The sequence below is a fragment of the Zingiber officinale genome, chromosome 8A, assembly GCF_018446385.1.
Source record: "Zingiber officinale cultivar Zhangliang chromosome 8A, Zo_v1.1, whole genome shotgun sequence".
NCBI classification, from domain to species: Eukaryota; Viridiplantae; Streptophyta; class Magnoliopsida; order Zingiberales; family Zingiberaceae; genus Zingiber; species Zingiber officinale.
The window spans coordinates 67110449-67126119 of NC_056000.1; the positions used below are offsets into that span (position 1 = coordinate 67110449).

Genomic DNA, 15671 nt, shown 5'->3' on the forward strand with positions numbered 1-15671 from the left:
TGGTCGCGATGGCTGGACACAAGAGAAAGCTACAACAAGGTGTCGATGATCGGAGAATCAAGTATGTGACATTCGGCAAATCAGAGTTAGGGCATGGACCTCAGCATTGGGTGATCTCCATTGTGATCGGGAAAGAGGCGACGAGGGAGAAAGGAGAAATGGATCATCGACGACTGGTGTCGGACTTGGTGGCCGGCTCTCAGCCTCATCTCATCGCTGCAACTTGTCTCGAGTAGAAGGCGGCGGTGTGCAGCAATGAAGAGGCTAGGGCAGAGGAATCGGCGCAGGGAAAGACTTGTATTCATCGGGTTGGAGAATCGTCGCGAGTGGCAGCAGTTATGGCAGATGAGTCGGGGGGGGGGGGGGGAGAGAAGAGGGCGCGGCGAGGCTCGGGTGAGGGCACGAGGAAAGGAGAAGAAAAATTAAAGAAAAAGAAAATAAAAGAAAAAGGAAAAATGAAACTTTCCTCGTTTAAATGGGATTGCCTAAACAGGCTTTCCCAGATCTCGTTTTTATCCCCGTAAACTCGTCCATACAGTCTCCGAAAAATTCTAGAAAAATTTATAAAAATTTCAAAAAATTCCCTTATCATTATTCGTCATTTTTTTATATTTTACATTCTCCCCCACTAATAAAAATTTGGTCCCCAAATTTCATCATCTTCCATCAGCAAATACTAACAGGCAAAGAGTACAAATGTTGAACGGTAAATTAAATCACATACCTCAAGTGAAAAGATGGGGTATCGAGCTCGGATCTTATCCTCGAGCTCCCAGGTAGCCTCCTCGTCCGAATGATACTGTCATCCGACTTTAACCAGCCGGATAGTCTTGTTCCACAACTGACGCTCTTTCCGGTCCAGAATCCGTACCGGAACCTCCTCGTAAGTGACGTCAGGCTGAACGGAAACTGAGATATCTATCAGTACATGTGTCGGGTCGGGTATGTATCTCCTCAGTATAGACACATGGAATACGTCATGAACTCCTGTCAGGGACGGTGGTGGTGCCAACCGATAAGCTACTGCTCCAATTCTTTCCGAGATCTGGAAAGGTCCAATGTATCGCGGAGCTAGCTTACCCCTGAAGCCAAATCTCTTCACTCCTTCCATGGGTGAAACTCACAGAAATACATGGTCGCCAATAAAGAACTCTAGGGGTCTACGTCTCCGATCAACATAACACTTCTGGCGATCCTGTGCCTCTAACACCCTCTGTTTGATAATACGGACCAACTCTTCGTCCTACTGAGCTCTATAAGGTCCCAACAGCTAGGCCTCTCCAACATCATCCCAGAGGGTGGGTGTCCGACAAGGCCTACTATACAACGCTTCAAACGGTGCCATTTGGATAACCGAATGCAAACCGTTGTTGGAGGCGAACTCTACCAATGGCGAGTGGTCCTCCCAACTACCTCTAAAAATTCAATACACAAGACCTCAGCAAGTCCTCTAGAGTCTGAATGGTCCGCTCCGACTGTCCATCTGTCTGCGGATGGAAAGCTGTACTGAATCGGAGCTGAGAGCCCAAGGTCTGCTGCAGACTTTATCAGAATCGAGACGTGAAACGAGGGTCTTTATCCAAAATAATAGTCAAAGGGACATCATGTATTCTGATGATCTCCTGGCAATACATATCTGCCAATCGATCCAGGGAATCAGTCTTCTGAATCGCTAAGAAGTGCGCGGATTTGGTTAATCGTTCAACGATTATCCAAATCGCGTCATGGTCTAGTCGTATTTAAGGCAAACCCACCATAAAGTTCATGGTAATGTGTTCCCATTTCCACTCAGAAATAGGAATCCGCTGAAGTAAGTCGGCAGGTCTCTGATGCTTAGCCCTCACCTGCTGACAGGCAAGACATCTAGCTACAAAATCCGTGATGTCTTCCTTCATGTCGTTCCACCAATAGGAACGCCTCAAATCTCGATACATGCGGGTCCCGCCTGGGTGGATAGCAAATATGGAGCAATGAGCTTCCTGAAGTAACTCCTCCCTGACCGGGTGAGCTGGAGGTACGCATAATCGGCCTCGGAAATATATAGTATCCGCTTTATCTCGGGTAAACTTGGTCTGCTGCCCGAAAACTATCTAGCTGCCAATGGACTGTAAATGTCGATCCCCGGCCTGGGCCTCCTGAATCCTCATCCTGATCGAGGATTGAGCAACCATGATAACCAAAATATCCTGCTCTGTCCGTCCCTGCTCCTCAAGGCCCAATTCGGAGAATCCCTGAATCAAGTCCGTAACCACAACTCGGTGGCAAGCCAAAGTCCCTCTGGATTTCCGGCTAAGTGCATCGGCAACCACATTAGCTTTTCCCCGGGTGATAGCTAAAGGTACAGACATAATCCTTCAGGAATTCCATCCATCTCCTCAGTCGGAGATTAAGTTTCTTTCTAAGTGAACAGATATTTGAGACTCTTATGGTCAGTGAGAATCTCAAATGTAACACCGTACAGATAATGCTGCCAAATCTTCAAGGCAAAAATAATGGCGGCCAGCTACAAGTCATGTACTGGTTAGTTCTTCTCATGCTCCTTCAACTGTCGAGAAGCATAGGAGACCACTCTATCGTGCTGCTTCAGAACAGCGCTCAAACCCTGAAGAGATGCGTCGGTGTAAAGTATGAATCCACCCTCTCCAGAAGGTAAAATCAAAACTGGAGCCGACACTAATCTCCGCTTCAGCTCCTGGAAGCTGGTCCCGTAGTCCTCGAACCACGTGAACTTCATGCCTTTCCCGGTCAGGCGTGTCAGTGGCATAGCAACACGTGGAAAACCCCCAAACGAATCGTTTGTAATATCGAATCTGACCAAGGAAGTTGCGAGTCTCCTGTATAGACCATGACTACTCTCAACGATAACAACCTCTATCTCCTGTGGAACCACGGTATACTCCTACTAGTACCCGTGTGTCTCAAACATCTCACAGAAGATAACCAAAATACGCACTACTGATCTTCACATATAGACATTTCCGTCGAAACATCTCTAGAACTATGCGAAGATGGTGTACGTGACCCACCTCGGATTAGAAATAGATCACCACATCGTCAACAAAGACAATGAAAACCAATCCAAACATCCTAGTGATACCCAAATCATCGAGTCCATGATAACATCTAGGGCACCGCAAGCCCTAATAGTAAAACCAAGACACATAATGTCCGTATCACAGTCATTCCTAACCATAAGATCCTCGACAATAAACAGATCTGATCACCAACGATATAAATCACCAAAGAATAGATCCTCCAGTGTGAGAGCAACGCTCCATCACACGAAATACCACATATGTGGGAGCAACGCTCTACCACAAGAAATCCTCCATATGTGGGAGTAACACTCCACTATAAATAATCCGTAACATGTATATGCAATAAATATGGGAGCAATGCTCCGCTACAAGCAATCTGCAATATGTGGGAGCAACGCTCCACCACAAACAATCCATAACATGTGTGGGAGCAACGCTCCACCACAAACAATACATAAGTGTCCAAGACACCTAACTATCCAGCTAGAGACTGCACGAGATCTCTCTACCACAGATCACCGTGGGTAGTCTAGGGTATAACAACCCAGTAAGCAAATCAAATCCATAGTCAACTCTATCATCATCCTAGTGGGTCGGTCACCCACTAATAGGAGAATTAGTTGACAGGGTAATACAACCAATAACATAATGTAGATACTTAACATTCTACATTCAACATAGGTAGAATCATCATGATGCTACCAACCATACACCTAGCACACGTGCACACACAACATATGTATGTTCAACATAATCCTCCAATTAGTACACATCAAACATACTCACAACAAAGGTATAAACCATCGTGATACCTCCAACAATGTATACCGAACCCGTGTGCACATATCAATATAGGTATAATCGACAATACACCTCAAACAACACTCACATGACATATATACACCTATGTCAAGAGTATAATCAACGTAATACTTCCAACAAATCATAATCGACACGAGTGTACACACAGAACAAATATAATGAACAAGATACCTCAAATATTACACCGAACACATCTGCACATATCACAACTCAGATTAAATCGATAAGATACCTCCAATAAAACACTCAAACACATGTGCACAGTTCACAACATAGATTTAATCGACAAACTACCTCGAATAAACCAATCAGACCACTCGGGTATAATCTACTAGAAACCCACAACAATAATAACTAGAAAAAAAAAATATACACTCACTACATGCAATTTGACTGTCCATCAAAACACTCCTACAACACATAACAATCATATGTACACGCAACAAAGATAGGAATAAGCAGCATATTTGACCCAATCAACCTGGCATTCTGAAACTGCAGGGTCACCTTCTAAGTTATCCAACTAGGTACATACAGTCAAAAATTAAAGTCCACATGGAATAAGATACATCGATCCTCTATAGGCTGACCAAGCCGACAATGGTATATGACTAATTCAGTCTTTTCCACGTCGGTACAAGCCCTGTACTCAAATGTGTTCAAAATATCCAACTAAGCACGAATAACCCAAAGATCAGCATCACTATAAAAATAGAGTATGATGGTCCTCTACTGATCGGACCAACAAAACTAAATCGGTCATCTACCAACTGATCAAGATTACATTAATCCTCTTCAAGCAACTATGGTAAATCAAACTTCTATTGACTGATCTAACAAGAGTATATTAATTATCTACTAATGAAATTAACTAAGATAAAATGGTATACTACTGGCTAAGTCAACATGAATATGTAGATACTATCCACTACACAGCTAATAATAATAGAGGCTGGTATGTGCCTCGATCTTCTAACCAACTAATTGTAACAGAAGCTAAAACTACTGGGGGTATGATATGAAAAATCACCAGAGCCTATAATCCTTAATCTCTATTAAGGTTAATCAAGATCAGTGGCTAACCCATCACATGTAATATATGCTACAACAACCAAACATGTACTAATAAAGAATACTAATACATGTCATAAACTATAATAGTCAACAGTGCATATACTAACAAAAAAGGTAGGATAACATATACCAACATACCTCCTATAGCTTGGAGATGTCCTATCGCTGGCAGGTCCCAAAACTCGAAAAGTCACATCGAGAAAACTAAAACACAAAATCCAAAACACAGGAAATACGACTTGTAAACCCTGCTCTGATACCAATAAATTGGTATCAAATAAATCTCGAAAATCCAGAACACATAGCAAGTATCGTATACCTGCTCTGATACCACTAAATTGTCACACCCCGGGGGAGTCTCTGTCCGAAGAAATTTTGGCAGCACCTCCCCTGTATGTGTGACAATCTGAAGCATTTTTACAGACATAATATACATCAGCCACAGGCGGCTGGAATATACACACAACCACGCAGTTATATGTAAAGCATCCCACTCGGCTGTACCAAAACCAACACAGCAGAAAAAAACATAAATACAAGCCCATACAAAACAAAACAAAACACTGCTAGCCGGCTAGGCTTACACTACACAACAACATAACACTCCAGAAATAAAACCGGAACACAAAGCCAAATACACACATTCATCTACCAAAATACAAATAAACAAAAACGGAGACAGGTTTTCTGATGTGACGTGGGGACCGGCAGGTAAGATACTCCAAGCGACTCCATAAACAACCTGGTACTTGAAAAAGATAGTGTCCACGGGGGTGAGTTCAACAACTCAGCGAATACCAATAGACATGCCTAGTAAGATATATCTAACAGCAATAAACATGGAATACAACTTCCTAATCATATATAGGAAAAATGAAAAACTGAAAGGTAACTGAGGAAGTTGTACTCACCAGGAACTCCTATCCAGAACAAAAGGATCGTCAAACCAAGAGTGTAATAAATCCTGTATGCATGTCAAACATATGCATCCAACCAAATGCAGCAAATAAATGCAGCAAGCACAAGCAATAAATGCATCAATGCGTATGATGCCAATGACATGGTCACCCCTGACGCCAGTCAGTCATCTCACACACAATGGTGAGACCGAGTGGGTAGGGCTGTGACAACCGTGCACTCTGACGTCACTACTCCTGATGAGTGACCAAGTGGACGGGATGCCGTCGGAGTACACACATACACCTACCCTAAATCATAAATGGGGGAGCACAATGCTCTCATCTCCCGGTACACCATGACGGGGAGGGATCCCTGACGTGCTACCACGCTGCGTCACACTACCCATGAGCAGACCAATGGAGCACCGAACAGAGCAAAACTGACGTGTTACCATGCTGCGTCACGCTACCCATGAGCGTACCAATTGAGCACTGACAGTGATGTAACTGGCGACGTGCTCAACAATAATGGAGCAGACTATCGCGCAGCATGTAATCATACGAATGGTGCATGATACTAAGCATGACAATATCCTGAACCAAATCCATATATATATAAAAATGTGTACCCTAGTACTAGTAAGTCAAATCCACAGATCTAGGGTATACAGGTCGTCTATGGTATAACAACCTAGGTCCTGAACATATCCACCTCCATAAAATATGTACCAACAATATACATGGATCAAAGCAAAAGGGTCTAGGTACACAGATCAGATATGATATAAAAATATAGGTACACATGCCAGATAATAAAAATTCATAATCTAGTCCTAAACTCAGTAAAGCATGGTATGTCACTTACTCTAGGAACTAAGGTACTCATGGCAATAATGACAAGGTATAAACATGGATACATAACAAGCGACAAAACAGAACATGCTATGGGTATCAAACCGTGACATACCAAAGACAAACATGATCATTGCTTGTAGCTATAAAATACTATGCATATCCAATTGACAATATCATAAAATATAAGTCAAGAGGTACCCGCCTCCATTAGGAAGGTCCAATCCAGTCCAGATCCGACGTCGAGATGCTCGTCTCGTGTCAAAGTCCTGTGATCACACAATATATTTAGCTAATTATATAGATAACAAATAGCCAGATAAACTCCCCAATTTAATTAGGGAAAACTCTAATCGATCCATCATTAATTAATCATAATTAATGATTAACTTATATTAATCCCCTTAATCAATTATCCAATCATATCCAACATTTTTCAATAACTCCAATAATCCGCAATCTACACAATCATTCTCTTTCGTTGATCAACTTACGATTAGCAATATGATCATCTCTAATAATCCAAGGATTAAATCTAATCCAACATGAATCAACTGTAGTTAATTCATCTCAATAAGAATTTACTAAACTTAATCCATAAACCATCACAACTACAATAGATTAAGCATTCCATAATCACATTAGGTTAGGTTAAACATGAATCCATCATAACTCACCCAAATCTCATATGCTCTCATGTTGATTCACCACTGAAAAATATGTTCGCTGCCAAGGATTGTGGTCGAAACAAGATAGAGTTGTTTATTTCCAATTCAAATGCCCTACACAACAATCATCATAACCACATCCAAGCATTAAATCCAATTCAACACCCAAATATGGAATCAAGCTTAAACTAAACTATAACATGTATACCTCATCAACCACAACTGATTCGTGGAGCCAAAGCTCGACCTGGTTACTGCATCGCAATCCCTATACAAGAAAAAGATCAATAATGAAAGCCCCAACTAAACAGAGATCGGTTGGAGAGATCTAATAGAGATCCCTCATATCCACAGTGAAATCCAATCAAGAAGAAAGATGTCGCAATGAACCAAAACTAGGGCTCGCACCTGGTCGCGATGGCTGGACACAAGAGAAAGCTGCAACAAGGTGTCTATGACCGGAGAATCAAGTATGCGAAATTCGGCAAATCGGAGTTAGGGCATGGACCTCAGCATTGGGTGATCTCCACTGTGATCGGGAAAGAGGCGACGAGGGAGAAATGAGAAATGGATCATCGGCGACTGGTGCCGGACTTGGTGGCCCGCTCTCGGCCTCATCTCGTCGCTGCAACTTGTCTCGAGTAGAAGGCGGAGGTGTGCAGCGATGAAGAGGCTAGGGCAGAGGAATCGGTGTAGGGAAAGACTTGTATTCGTCGGGTTGGAGAAATCGCCGTGAGCGACAGTAGTTAGGGCAGATGAGTCGGCCGGGGGGGGGGAAAGAAGAGGGCGCGGCGAGGCTCGGGTGAGGGCACAGGGAAAGGAGAATAAAATTTAAAGAAAAAGAAAATAAAAGAAAAAGGAAAAATGAAACTTTCCTAGTTTAAATGGGGTTGACTAAATAGGCTTTCTCAGATCCCATTTTTATCCCCATAAACTCGTCCATACAGTCTCCGAAAAATTCCAGAAAAAATTCTAAAAATTCTGAAAAATTCCCTTATCATTATTCGCCATTTTTCGATATTTTACAATAAAAAAACATAAATAATAGACATAAAATATTTTATCATGTATCAAAATCCTAATGTTAATCTTAGAAAAATCATTATACCTAAGGGGGTCTATCTTCATCTCAGTGTCACTGTAACGACCAGGCCGGTCACTTGGCTATCAGGATTCATAAACTCTAGTACTTAAGCCTGGAGGTTTAGAGTTCGAATCCTGGGGGAGACAAAAATCCACTGGCCAGGGGTGGAAAGTCCTAGTGAGTAACAACACGGCCGACGATCGACGGTCAACGACCCAAGGGCCGCCAAATGGGTCGAGTCGTTACCGTCACTAACTAATTGGATCAATGATTATTAAATAATCGATTGAATAAATTAATATCTTATCATAACTTTTAAAGTGTGTTTCGTTCAAGTTATCATATATAATTTTAATTGGTTAAGTGATCATTATGTAATCACAAAATCAAAATTATGGGGAATAAAATATAACATATTTTGTTTTTTAAACTTAATTTTTTTTTAACATTTGTTTTTTAATTTTATGTTAATTTTTTAACTATATGTTTTTTTTAATTTTTTTAAGTATATTTTTTACTTACCTAATAAAAAATACAACTTTATTTGTTAAATAAAATATCACATATTTTTAATTTTATTTCATTTTTATAATTTGAAATAAATTACTTGTGCAATTGGTTAATTAGCATTGATGTTATCACCCAGATATTCACGGTTCAAATCCTAACTATAATATATTTGTATCTCAATTTGCTCTGATGGTCGGTGGAAAATTTCTATGAGACTGTACTGATTAATTCAAAAGATAGTTAATAAAGCTAAATAGAATTATCATTTTTTTAATTGACTAATTTGAAATGTTTATACTATTAATTTCTGAAAATAAATTTAGTTTCATTTATTTGGTTTTCTTAGATTATATTATTTTTTTTAAAATATAAGAATGTATGTAAAATGATTAAATAAAATTAATCATGTGATATATAAAAAATATTTATTATTATCATTAATAAAATTAGGATTAAAATAAACAAAATAATTTATTTTAAGAATTAGGCAGGGGTCGCGCGAACGCGTACCCCCACTACAACAAATTATGGTGTCCACTCTCTCAACTTGGGGAGATGTGGTAGACCAATACCCCTCCAAAGCGCAATGAAGGTCATTGGGCTAGGTCATAGGCCATCTTGATCACCCATAGACCCCGTCCAAGTAAGTATGGAGCAAAGACTCATGTTCATATGCTTTAATAGCAGTTTTCACATTTTACTTCTTTTTATTTTAACAATATGAGACTAATTATAATCTAAAATTTCATTATGTTAGGATTAGAGAAGCAACTTACTTGTTTAAAAAGATTTCCCAAATATGAAAGTTAAAATATTTCTACTTTGTTAAGATTAAAAATAAGTCACAAAATAAAAAAAACATAAATAATAAATATTAAATATTTTATCATGTATCAAAATCCTAATGTTAATCTTAGAAAAATCATTATAAGTTTTTTCATTATAGAACTTTTTTGAGAGGGAAAAAACTTTCGTAACAAATATGCATGGAGCTTGAAGTTAAGCACCTCAAGCTCAAAAATGAAAAAATAATAATAATAATAAATTAAATATAAATTGTGTGACAGAATGAGGAACCTAAACACTTTTTTAGGAGAATTATTATTGTTTTAAGCTTAATTTCCTTACTCTCTGTTTTATTTTTAATAGTCCTCTAAATGGATTTCATCAAGGTCTTCGAGGACCTCTCTTTTGCTAACGTGTTTAACTTCTTAACTTTGATCTACCTACTTAACTTGGCAAACCTCATCAAATCAAACTCCAATAATTGAAGTATTATTTCACCACCATATGTAGTCGTGGGATAGGCCAGTGGGACAGGCCGTTAGATAGTATATTCCAATTTTTACTATAATTATTTCACTAATATTATTAACCTAATTAATTGATTGGATAAAGATTATAAAGTCAAGTCTCTCAATCATGCAGATGGCCTTCAAAAGTTCAATAAGTTCAATGAAGATCATTGAGTTAAATTGTAGGTCTTCTTATGACAAAAGATGATTTACTTGTTCTCAGCGTCCCCGTCAATCCGTCCCTAGGTTAACACGGAAAAGATAAAAAATTATAGGCCTTCTTGATCACCCTTAGACCCGTCCAAATATGGAGCAAAGTTCATTAGTAACGTTCACACTTTCCTTCTTATTATATCAATGTGGGACTAACTGAAATCTAGAATTTTATCACCGATGAAAAAGTTTATGATTTTATGAACCTAACTAATTGGATTAATGATTTTTAAATAATCTATTGAATAAACAAACATCTTATAATGACTTTTAGAGAGATGTAAAAGTACAGACATATGCATGAGGTTACTTGTGCAATTAGTTAATCAACACTTAAAATCATCTTTACATTGGTCATTATTGACTAATTTGAGATATTGATATTATTCATGAACGCATGGTATAATTGCACCAACCCATCACCCATCAGCAAGTGTATAGGTTTTATTAACCAAATTAACTAATTAATTTCTGACAATAAATATAGTTTCATTTATTTGGTTCTCTTAGATTGTATTATTTAAAAAAAAACAGAATGTATATAAAATGAATAAATAAAACCAATCAAGTAATATGTAAAAATAATAATAATAATAATAATAATTATTATTATTATTAAAATTTGGATTAGGATTAAAATAAATAAAACAATTTATTTTAAGAATTAGGCGGGGACCGCATGAACACGTACCCCCACTACCAAAAATTATGATGTCCACTCTCCCAACTTGAGATTGTAGACCAACACCCCTCCAAAGTGCAATGGAGGTCATTGACCTAGGTCATAGGCCTTCTTGATCGCCCATAATGTAACGCTCACCCTTACTCATACCCTTAAGCTACAGGACAAACGTTACTCTTTCCTCATACATCTTAAATTTCTGGCCTTCTTACTTGTTACATGTTGCTTAGTCCATACATCTATTCTAATCTGTTACAACTGGTAGGGCATGACTTGCAGCCACGTAGGGCCGAAGGGAGTCTGAAGCTTCTAGTGAGTCTGGGTCGTGTGGGCCTGACAGGCATTGTACTCCCAACTGACACAGGGCACAACCGTGTGAGGGTCGCACGGCCGTGACCCTTGGTAGAGGAAGGGGCACGGTCGTGTGAACCCACACGGCCATGTCACTTCAGTCGAGAGAAGGAGAGGCACGGCCATATGGAATCACACGGTCGTGTAGCATTGGCCGAGAGGAGGAGGTGCCCAGCCGTGTGATTCCACACGGCCGTGTCACCTCGGCCGAGAGGAAGAAAGGCACGACCGTGTGTTTTCACACGGCCGTGTCACCTTTGGCCGAGTGGAGGAAGGGCACAGTCATGTGCTTCCACACGGCCGTGTCACCTTGGTCGAGAGGAGACAGTGCAAGGCCGTGCGAACCCGCACTGCCATGCCACGGGCCATGCGGAGGATCCCCTTTTTCAGTCGGAAAAGCTTGTTCTCCTCTTTTCCACTTTCACTTGCCATTCAAAATTATACCAAGCCGTCAAATTCATTCTACACTCGTAGTTCCAATATCTTAGGTAAAGTGGAAAGAAGAAACAAAACCAAAGTTCTACATGGTCCCCAAAATAACAAATGTTCTGATCTCTTTCCATTGTTCTGCCACACACACACACACCCCCAAGCACTGCTCCTGCTGCCTCCTCCTACTCGAGCTTTCCTTTACCTCTATCTGTAGTATAAGGAAATGCAATCTATAAGCAGATACTTAGTAAGTATCATCTACTCACAAAATGATACATTAAAAGAAGACATACTTTTTAAACTGCTTGAAGAAAATGCAACATGTAAACATGCTTTTGCCAGTAGTTCACACTAAAACCATACTTCGGAAATATGCACATGACATGTATTTTTAAACCAGTTTGTCATGCAAACCATCAACACGAAAACCATGCTAGTAATGAAATAAAATAGTCATCTTGGCATATTATTGAGTTTATAACTACTGCACTACATAACTCAATTCTAAACTTAGGAAACTTCCATTAAGACAAACCATGAAGTTTAAAACTTTATATTACATAATAGTGAAAATAATAATCACTTTCTTGGGTCTGGCATTGTACCATTTTGCGCGCATCCTTAATAAGATCTGAGGTAGCTAATCCCGAACCCATTAAGGTAGTACTAGGTGGTCTAGGAGCCTAGGGGTGATCTAGGAGCCCACCCATGGGCCTTGTGTCCAGTACATGTCTTTCTAAAGTAAAATACTTCCTTTTAACTATTAATTTCTGGTACTTACACTTGCTTGACATTTAACCAAACACCTTATGTGCGCTTAATTCTCCCGTACTTATAGGGAAGCACTTTAGGCACTTGATTATACTTCTTAGTCCCAAAACTTAATGGGAAGCAAACCAAGATAATCTAAACATGCTCTAAATCCCAAAACTTTAGAGGGCATCTTACATATCCTAGCATCTATCTCCTTTAACACGCAACACGCTTAAAACATATTATAACAAGTATTAACGAAGCTACTCATACTGCAGGTGAGAGATACTTACCTCCTTTCGCTAGATCTTACGATTATAAGGTGCAAAGAAGACCCCAAAATCCTCCCTCCTATGCCTTAATCTCCGAGTCACCCTCCTTTTGTGTACTACCTGTTAGAATGTATACTAAAAGTCTAGCTTTTGTATAAACATTTAAGAATCATATTGGTCAAATGTCTACATTTATGCGAAGTGTAGTTGTCCATTGAATTTATATTGAAGATAACATGGTGTGAGGAGACACACAGAAGTTCATGTTATCAGTTCCTTATAAATTATAAATAGTTGTTCACAACCAAGATAGAATGAGACAAACCATTGGAGTGGTTGCAGTGTAATTAGGTATTAGTTTATCTTGACTAATAAATTACACTAGTACACTATGAGTGTATTGAGCAGGACCATTTGAGGTAGTATCTTTTTATACTAACTATATAAAAGAAGAATACCTCTGTTATTATGGAAGTGTGTACTCTTAATCATGATATAATAACAAGCACATATACTTAATATTTATTTCTTTGATTTATCAAAAGGTGTGATTTAGCTCGTTAAATCAATAGGCCAGATAAGTTGAGAAATGATATTATTTATATGGTGTGTTGTTGATTATAGAATGAAACTGTGTCCAAGTAATCTAGGTTGATGATGTCCCCTTGAGGAGCTCATAAGGATTGTCATGTAAACCCTGCAGGTGGACCTAGTCCGGCATGACAATAAAGTTGAGTGGTACTACTCTTAGAGCTAGATATTAATTAAGTGAGTTGTCAGTAACTCATTTAATTAATGGGCATTCGATATCTTAAACACAGGGAGACTAACACACTCATGATAAGAAGGAGCCCATATTGTAATATGGGATTGGTGCAGTAGTGCAATAATAACTCTTTAGTGGAATGAGATATTATTGATGAACTTGAGTTGGCTGTTCAGGACGAACACGGGAAGCTCAAGCTCATCGGGAGACCAAAACCAATTCCTCCTCTCGGTCCCTATTGTAACCTCTTATTTATAAAGCCTTATATCCACCAAACCCAACTTCTTACCCATCTTAAGGTGGCCGGCCAAGCCAAGCTTGGAGCCCAAGCTAGGGTCGGCCAAACCAAGGTTAGATGGGTTTAAGTTGTGGTCGGCCCTAGCTTGGAGCCCAAGCAAGGGTGGTTGGCCACATTCACATTGAAAGAGAGTTTTAAAATTATAAATCTTTCCTTTTATAGCTTTCTACAAAGGATTAAGAGAAAGGTTTGATATCTTTCCTTATTTGTAGTTAAAAGGAATATTTTAATTTTTTGATAAATTTTAAATCTTTCCTTATGTGGAAGCCATGATTTTAAAAGAGAGTTTTAAAATTATAAATCTTTCCTTTTATAGCTTTCTACAAAGGATTAAAAGAAAGGTTTGATATCTTTCCTTATTTATAGTTTAAAGGAAGATTTTAATTTTTGATAAAACTTTCCTTTTTGTAACTGATCTTGTCCGAACGCTGAATCGATGGACGCTGGGCACGTGGCGATCTCCGAACCGATGACGTGGCTCTCCGACCGGCAGTACGAAGCTCCGGCGAACCTGCAAAGAAGTCGGACCGGGAAGGGGTTCCCGGTGACGACCCTCCGACGCTCAAGTCAGGCAAGAGGAAAATGAGAGAGTGGCTCCGAATATGCGAGAATGCGTACCTCCGGCGAAGTATGAGGACCCTTATATAGAGCTGTGAGGAGGCTTATGCACACATACCGAGGCATATACGTGTCCTCTTACCATACCTCAGTATGGGCTTGTCAGAGGAGCTTGCCTGACACCATACTGCTACAGTCCGAGCACCTCTCTGATGGGACAATAGAACCTTCCGTCATAGGGCTCTATGCATGGCTTGGTCTTCGAACATACTTGTTGTCAGAAGTTGTTCCTTAGTCCTTTTGTCTTTTCTCTCCCCACGCCAAGCGCCCAGCCGCTTAGCAGTCCCATCACGTCCGACCGGACGCATGTAATGGTCCACTCGGGATATTCCCGGTCGTGTGCTCGGCTGAGACTGTTCACGGTATTACTGCCTTATGCCTCAGCTGAGCGGGCCACCCGCTCGGCCCGGCAACCTTGTTCACCATGAGCGTCGGAAACCCGACTCCCCGCCGGGTTGTCTTTGATTATGTTCTGACCCGTTCGGTCGGTTGACCCGTCCCTTACCCGATCGGCCGAACCTCATCTTGCCCTTAGGCTTTTGACCTCTACGTGTCAGTGATTTCCCTCAAAGGGGGTCCCCCGTCCTTACTGCCGGATCAGTAACCATCCACATGTTTTAAAAGAAAGATTTTAATTTATCAAACTTTCCTTTTATAACCAACCATGAAGGGATTTAAAGAAAGAAATTTTTTACCGAAAACAATTAAGGAAGTTTTAATTTTTTGTTTAAAACTTTCCTTATTTAGAGAATAAGGTAGGGTCGGCCATTAAAGGTTTATAAGGAAGTTTTAATTAAATTTTCCTTCTTAGACATTGGCAAAGAATATAAGGAAGTTTTAATTATGATTTAAACTTTCCTTATTTGCCAAGACTAAGGAATATAAAAGAGAGGATAGAGGTGCCTCACCTTACAACAACACATCTATTATTCCTCTCCCCTCTTCCTTGGTGGTGGTCGACCCTCTTCTTCCCCTATTCTTCTTCCTTGGTGTCCGGTGGCATCTCATCTCTAGGAGTTGTTGGTGGCCGGATTTTGTTAGAGG

The 15671-nt window shown here is 39.8% G+C and overlaps 2 non-coding genes across 2 annotated transcripts; both read right to left on the reverse strand.

Moving 5' to 3' along the window:
• Positions 1 to 9434: 9434 nt before the first annotated feature.
• Positions 9435 to 9598, reverse strand: LOC122013020. The gene has a single exon (XR_006120408.1). It is a non-coding gene; the product is annotated as a U1 spliceosomal RNA (small nuclear RNA).
• Positions 9599 to 11123: 1525 nt separating this feature from the next.
• Positions 11124 to 11285, reverse strand: LOC122013026. Its single transcript, XR_006120413.1, has one exon. It is a non-coding gene; the product is annotated as a U1 spliceosomal RNA (small nuclear RNA).
• Between the last annotated feature and the right edge of the window lie 4386 nt (positions 11286 to 15671).